We start from the raw sequence: 7,584 nt of genomic DNA, 5'->3' as shown, positions 1-7,584 counted from the left end.
TCAACTTCTCCCATAAATGTCGATCAATCACATTACTGTCACTGCCTGAGTCTACAATGACCTGCACTGTCACTCCACCAATGATCACTGGGACCTTCTCATGATGTACTTCATTCAACGTAAATTGGTAACAACTCTGTTCCTCCTGGGTATCATCATCGTCACCGTCTATCTGACGAATGGTATCTTTCTTTCCAGGATACTTTCCTTTCCCCCAGGCTTTGCCTTTGGAAGTTGTACTCTTCCTCTTCTGGTCTGCATTGGACTTGCTTTTGCACTTCTTTTCAAAGTGGTCCTTGCCTCCACACTTTCTGCAAACTTTGCCTTTGGCCGGGCAATATGGGTCTTTTCCAAAGTGACCTTGGTTTCCACATCGATAACACTCCACGTCTTGTGTCAATGTATATCTTGGCTGGTTATGGCGATGTGAGAGCCTCTTAATTTGCTGGCTTGAGTTGTCTTTCAGGGTCATGGTATGAAATTGCCCTTCAACAGCCTCTAATGCAGCAGCAATGGTTAAAGCATCGGTGAGTTCCAACTCACTCCCTCTTTCCAGTAGACATCTTCTGAGTTTATCTGATATGCAGTGCTGTACGACTTGATCCAATAATTGGTTGTCCAAATCAGCTGGCATGTAATTGCATCCAACAGCTAGCTGGCGTTGTCTCGTCACGTACTGAGCAATTGTCTGGCCATGTTCTTGTCTCGATCTCCGAAACAAATGGCGTTGAAATGTAGCATTCGGTGTCACTACATAGTGTGCATTTAATGCATCTACCGCTTTCCGGTGCTCATTCTTTCTTCCAGTATTCAAAAGTGTCTTAAATTTTTCCCAAACTGAGGGTCCAGCAGTGAAAAGAAGTAACGCCCTCCTCTGCACTTTTTGTTCAACTGTACCAGTATCTAGAAATAGGCCACGACTGTCGGCGTAGGATTCAAATTCTTCCAGCCATGCCTTCCACTTCACACTTCCAGTGCTTGCATCACCTGTTGGGTCAAAATGAGTAATTCCACTATGTGTTAGAAAGTCACCATCTGCCCCAGCCATGAGGAAATATTCCAGCCCCAAAAGTACTGAGTCACAGAGAAAATTCTTATCACCTTGAAGTTGTCTGTAATCCTCTGTAATCCTGTTTAGTCTTTAATTTTCTTCAAGCTTATCCCATCCTCGTCGCCAATGTCACATTTGTGGCCCGAAATGTGAAGTTAATAAAACATTAAACACAAGTTTTATCAGGTAAACTTCTTAGTGTCTTTTTATTCTCCGGTTTCCTTTGTTCTCCTGCTTGTGTTCTTATCTCTCTCTCATACCACGTGACTTCCGGTACATCTCATACATATTCATTATCATGACAGGCCCTTCGTTCTGAACCAAAAATTTAGCCAGGTTATGAACTATGCTATCCTTCTCATTCTTAACTCACGAGCACGTAGCCCTTTTATCAATCCTGAGATCACAGCCCTGTAGTTACTGACCTTCAACATTGCGTCAAACTCGCGGACTCTCATTGCGGGACCTCATCACCCTTCTTTTCCATCTTCACCACAAGGTCATCCTCGATCACTGAGGCCTGACTGCTGTGACGTGTCCCTCACATGTCATCCCCTCTTTAATACACAAACGCTTCACGTTTGATGTATTTGAACGGCTGTAGGGGTATCGTGTACAGACTGCCTTTTCCCGTTTTATCTCCGGTGTTTAGCATTGTCCAGATCTGTATGCCTATAACTGAGAAGAATGGGCACAGGTAATAACTGCATTCTTTGTTTTCTCAATTTAATCTCCTCGGTGGTCACCGACTGCCTGCACTCTGTATTTTTGATGTGATCATATTTCACACGTTCATCCTGAATTATTTGAACTGCAAGTATTAATCCTTAACACGTACATGGTAGAGCTGTTATTCGACACAATTCCCGCAGATTTCTTTCCTAGGTGTGTCGACGTCTTCCTGCTATCCTGAAGGAGGCCGATGGCTGTTCCATGACTGATATTTGTCCAATATCTCGCTCGTGCACAGTCTGAAAAGAAAACATATTTTACCTGTTCTTATCTCAACTTTTATACACCTCTCTTTGCACAGGCATCTGAAGCCAAAAAGTGCCTCCAAAATGACTATACCTTTTCACTAAAAATATTGACATGAAAATAGTCATATTAATGCAGGACGAAAAACTTGGCAGTAGAACTATATCCGAAACAAAATGAATATCGCATTATTTTACAGGCCAAAAGAAAAGAGTAGTAGTCCAGAACACAATGGAATATGTTGCTGTATTTAACCAACCTTCCTATCTTTCTTTAAAAAAAGCTGAGATATACGGCACGGTCACAGGCCATTTTTCCTAAGATTCAGTGCCGCCCAATTACGCCCAGTTGATCTACAACCCCCAGTACTTTTCGAACAGTGGGAAGAAACCGGAGCCCCAGGGGAAAAGACACGCAGACACGGTAGAACGTGCAAATTCCTTACAGACAGCGGGGGATACATTTAAGCTCATGGTTCATCACCAGACTAAGGTTCATGAAGAGAGAAATATGAACAAAGGTGTTTTGCGAGAGGCGGCGCACGTGAACGATTGTGAATATAAACAATTCAAAATAAAATAAACATTTAACTTTGAATGAATCCAAGAATATCACTTTTCAACAAGCAAAGCTTGCCCAAGACAGAGTTATGCCGGCCTTTGATAATTCTAATCAGCTGATTCACGGCACGTGAGCTCCGAGGTTTGTAGCACCTCATTTACATGATAATATCGATATTAACGAGTTAATTTTCATCTACATTGTTCAATGAACAACGGCAGCACGAAAATGAAAGAGCGACAGCAAGTATTCTTTGAGTTCAAAGAGATAATAAAAGCGATCAGTGTCTTGGTTAGAACAACGTAGTTACAATGCCGGAGTCACGGGTTTGAACGCGGCGCTGTCTGCAAAGCGTTTGTACGTTCTCGCGTGTCTGCATGGGTTTCTCTGGGTGTTTAGAATTCCTCCCACATTTCAAAGAGAGACAGATGTAGTGGTTTAATTGTTTTAAATGCTCTGTTTGGCGACCCGCTTTCACGGACGTGAAGGGTCTGTTACCTTGCTAAATATCTATGAAATGGTTAAAGATTGACTAAGAAAACCACGATAACCTGCACATCGAATGATGTAGGTGAAAACCTGAACCCCTTGAAATATGTAGGAACCTGCACAAAGGTGAACCGTGAACCCCAGTCTTTGACGTTTTGAAGCAGAGAATCTGTAATTTTTTTTAAACTTGTCCGCTCGGGCATTTATGTTCCTGCGTTTCTATTCGCACTAATTGTCCATAGAATGGATTTGCTATCTAATTTATATTATCGGCCATCCATTATTAATGCTCTTATTTTTGTTTCTAACCTGGTTGGCTTTAGTCTGAAAAAAAACTTGACATTTATTTTATTCTGCCTTTTTTCAATGCCTTTTTTTTAATCCAGGAGCTCTTCCTTTGATTTACGTCCGTTTCCAAACCTGTTCAGCGTACTTGGAATGCAACTGAATCTAAAAGGTAACAGAGAGTGTCTATTTAAATGTTGTTTGCCGATCCTGTTCAATTTCTAATACGTTGAAATAAATACGTGCTCGCCACATCACTCCGGGAATTGAGGTTTACTTTCGTAATCAAAGTAATGGAAAATTATATTGAGCAAGTACAATCCCATGTGGGGATATTGCTTGTATAAATTAAAATGTTTAGCAAGGTAATTTGAGAAAAGTGTATCCAAAGTGCAGGAGAATTAATTTTGTCAAGAAATGCTGGAAACCTTCTAGTGACCAGAAACTTTTCTACATTATCATCGCCTTTATTGGAGTACCTGGTAAGGTAATTGTTTACTCGTTATATGAGCGAAAGCAAGCGGAGTTTTATTTTGCTTCGCTGTATGATAGGCTGCTCGTAGGGCTATGACAGGAAATTCTTCGTCGGTTCTGCATTGCTTCACTACCTCTTCCCCAGCAGGTTTCATCCTCGGGGTAATACGCACGTTTCATGAAATCACACCAGCACTTTTGTCAACGCGGCAAATATACTAATTGATTTAGGACGTCTCGTATTCTGGGGTAAGTTGAACGTCGAAATAATTATTGAAATAGAATCATGTCTTCTCTAAGCTTGTAAATTCTATAATTTCAAATGGAAGCCGTTTATCTCCCTTTCTCTCATTCAAAATTCAATTTTGTTCTAAATTATAACTCCAGATCACATAAACAGATGTTTTTATTTCCTTGGTAATTTAAAATAAAACAGATGAAAGGTTTGCAAATCAGATATTAGACAGGTCAGCGTGGATACAGTTAATATCAGGTAGCATCTGATAACTTAAAGTTAGCTAGATCCTTGAGCGTGTGCTGCTGTATCATGCCTGTTGAATTTCAGTGAAATAAATTTTATGGATTGCATTTGACAATCAGCCATGTTTTATTCGGCACATTAATTTTGCGATCACATGCAATCCAAAGAATTGGGTCATGCGTTGTTGCGTTTCCTTAATGAGGTAAGGCACGGAGGTTTTTCGGTTATAAATGATAATTATCTTTGTTTCATTACAGCAAATGTTGTTGCAATTACGATCCTGTCCCGAGGAAAATGCAGGCTCTCCACCTTCACCTGCCGTTACCTGCTGAGTATGGCAGCGGCAGATCTACTGTCTGTCGTCGCCGCCGTCATCTTTAGGCGGATCAGCTTTTACTTTCCCGCAACTTTCCTGGACAGCTACCCCATCTTCAGTGTGATATCTGTCGTCATGTGCGTATACAAAGACTGTTCAGTTTGGTTTACTGTCACTATTACCTTCGATCGCTTTATCCTCATTTGCTGTGAGAGACTTAAAACAAAACACTGCAGCGGTAAAACTGCAGACCTAGTTCTGGGAATAACTGGCGTCCTGCTCTGTTTTAAAAATGTTCCATTCCGTTTTATATTTGAACCGCGAGAGATAATTAACCATGTGCCTTGGTACTGTGATGGTAAAAACGATTATTACACTGAGACAGGCTGGCTGATATATAGTAAGCTAAAGAAAATTCTCACCCCATTGCTCCCATTCATTCTTATTTTATTGTTTAATATCCTGACGGTGCGGCACATTTTAGTGGTCAGTCGTGTCCGGAGGGCGCTGCGGGGTAAAAAATAAAGGGGAGAATCAGAGTTACCCAGAGATGGAGAACAGGAAGACGTCGATTGTTTTATTGTTCATTATTTCCGGCTGTTTTATCCTTTTGTGGTTAACGACGGCTCTTAATTACTTATATTATAACATCGCATTAACAAATCCGAATGATTACAACTATTCCGAATATATTTTCCGCCAGCTCGGATATATGCTTCAGAACTTAAGCTAGTGCACAAACACGTTTGTAGATGTGGTAACCCAAGCAAAATTCAGACAGGCGTTTGTGAATGCGGTGCAATATCACTGTGCTTCGAGCTATTAGAACATGAATCATGGAACACAGGCGGAGCGGTCGAGGGGAAAGGGACAGGCTAAATGAAAATGACTAACATTTAATGCAATGGCACTTGTAATTTTCAAAGTTTCCATGACATGCCATCACTGCTAAACGGCGAAATGTGCCTTCTACAACTTGAGTAGCACGGTCCATGCTGCCTATTCCATATTCATACCAGCATTCCGGTCCATGGAATATTTTACTGATAGGTAAAATTGTAACTCAAATGAAATGCCAAACCTAAAGAAATTACTTGATTTATCTAATTTATTGCAGACATCGATAAAATAACATATTTGTCCTGAATATTATATTTTACTCTCTACCCATCTCTTGAGCCTATGACCAAATCAAGTTATAAAATTAAAGTATGATTTGTTACTGAAGTAATATAAAAAAAAAATGTTGGAAGACAGGCTTTATGATAATGCCAGAATTTCTGACATTAGCTCAGAAACTTACATCTGAATCACTAACAGAATAACAAATCGTTCCTCGATTTAAACACGACATAATATCTTTGAAAGATTGAGCAAGCGTGGGCGTGCGATAATCTCTCCATCTTAAAAATATCGCACGTTTTGCCAAAAGAGATGTAAAAGACAGAACCCGACATTTAATTTGAGTCAAATGGACTTCATCCTGCTCAGCGATGCCTCTCCAAAGAGGACAACCGAGAGCCCGGTTGAAGGCATAAATTAAGGATGAAGGATAGGGTTTGGGAAACATCCCTCCAATACAAAATAAGTTAAACATCCTTTCACGCAGTTGTCACCATTTACTGCATCATTTTTGAGCTGCATTATCTCTATCAAAATTAACATTTATATCTTTTTCAGACTATACATTCCTAAATATATTTGTTTAACTCATTAGACTCTATTATATAGCCATATCTATGAAAAAGTAAGCGACCTCATTGAAGTAAAAAAACTCTTCTGAAATTAAAAAAAAGGAATGGAGATATGGCGCTGCCTAATTTCCGAATGTATTAATAGGCGGCTAATAACTGCAACTTCTCATTGCAGATACACTTTTATAACCGACTTGAATGTTCATTGTGGGTAGTAATGGAGTTCTGTACAATTAGGCATCTCTCCATTACAGCTTTTCTTGGATCATCACTTCGTTCTTTTTTCATAAATCTATTGATAATTCAGTTGTTAGGCAGACTATTAGGATATGGGCCCAGGTCAGAAAAAAAAATTTGGGGTTTATAGTTTTTCTCTTTCAATCCTATTCTATCGAGTCATTTCTTCCAAATTTCCTTGCATGGTTCTGCATTTAAAGAATGGTATAGACTGGTTATTATGTATTTTAAAGATATTTTTCTTGAAAACTGATCTGACAAATTTGAAGAACATTCTGAGAATTTCAATATACATAATACCTCTTTAAAAAGATATTAAAAGATTAGACACTTTCTGCTCTCTCAGATACTTAACGTTCCTGGTGTACTTGATATGAATTTTGTTGATGTTTTTTAATAATATTACAATGACTCTTAAAGGTTTAATATCCGTTATTTATGAAAACTATAATATGATAGTTTAAGAGCTGCCCCTCTTGATAAGATTAAATCTGCAGGGAACATGATTTAAGCCTTTCATTACCGGACAAAGTTTTGGATTTAATCTTTAAATTGGTTAACTCTACATCCCTCCATGGCCATCCCTGCTGCAATTATAATTGTGGATAGGGCTCATATATTCATAGCTACATTGCCTCATATTTATCCAGAAGTAAATTCCTGTTACGAAAAATGTGAGAGAGATTGATCCTTTGAGGCATATGTTTTGGACAAATCCTATCCTTTCAAAATATTGGAGGGATATTTACTGGACATATTTTAAGTTCATCAGTATATTCTCCACAGAGCAAGCTGTTTTGTTCAGTATGGCGCAGCATTAATTCAGTGTAGATTAGATGCCAATGTTGTCTTAGGTTTTCTAAGAATAGATGTAGACTGATGACGAGATGCAATATAGGAACTTTTAAGAGACATAGATTTGTTCATGGTGCAGAGTCGTGAAGTTCTGGGCAGTTATTGTTGTGTGTCATGACATCTGATCTACACTGTGGGCCGTGGAGCCTCTAGGAAGCCCTCT

General features: G+C 39.3%; 1 pseudogene; it reads left to right on the top strand.

The window, feature by feature from the left end:
* Positions 1–3,781: 3,781 nt before the first annotated feature.
* Positions 3,782–5,461, top strand: LOC138762419 (probable G-protein coupled receptor 139; annotated as a pseudogene).
* The last annotated feature ends 2,123 nt before the right edge of the window (positions 5,462–7,584 follow it).

The sequence above is a fragment of the Narcine bancroftii genome, chromosome 4, assembly GCF_036971445.1.
Source record: "Narcine bancroftii isolate sNarBan1 chromosome 4, sNarBan1.hap1, whole genome shotgun sequence".
Lineage (NCBI taxonomy): Eukaryota > Metazoa > Chordata > Chondrichthyes > Torpediniformes > Narcinidae > Narcine > Narcine bancroftii.
The sequence above is the reverse complement of the archived record's forward strand: the minus strand, read 5'-3'. Positions and strand labels throughout refer to the sequence as shown.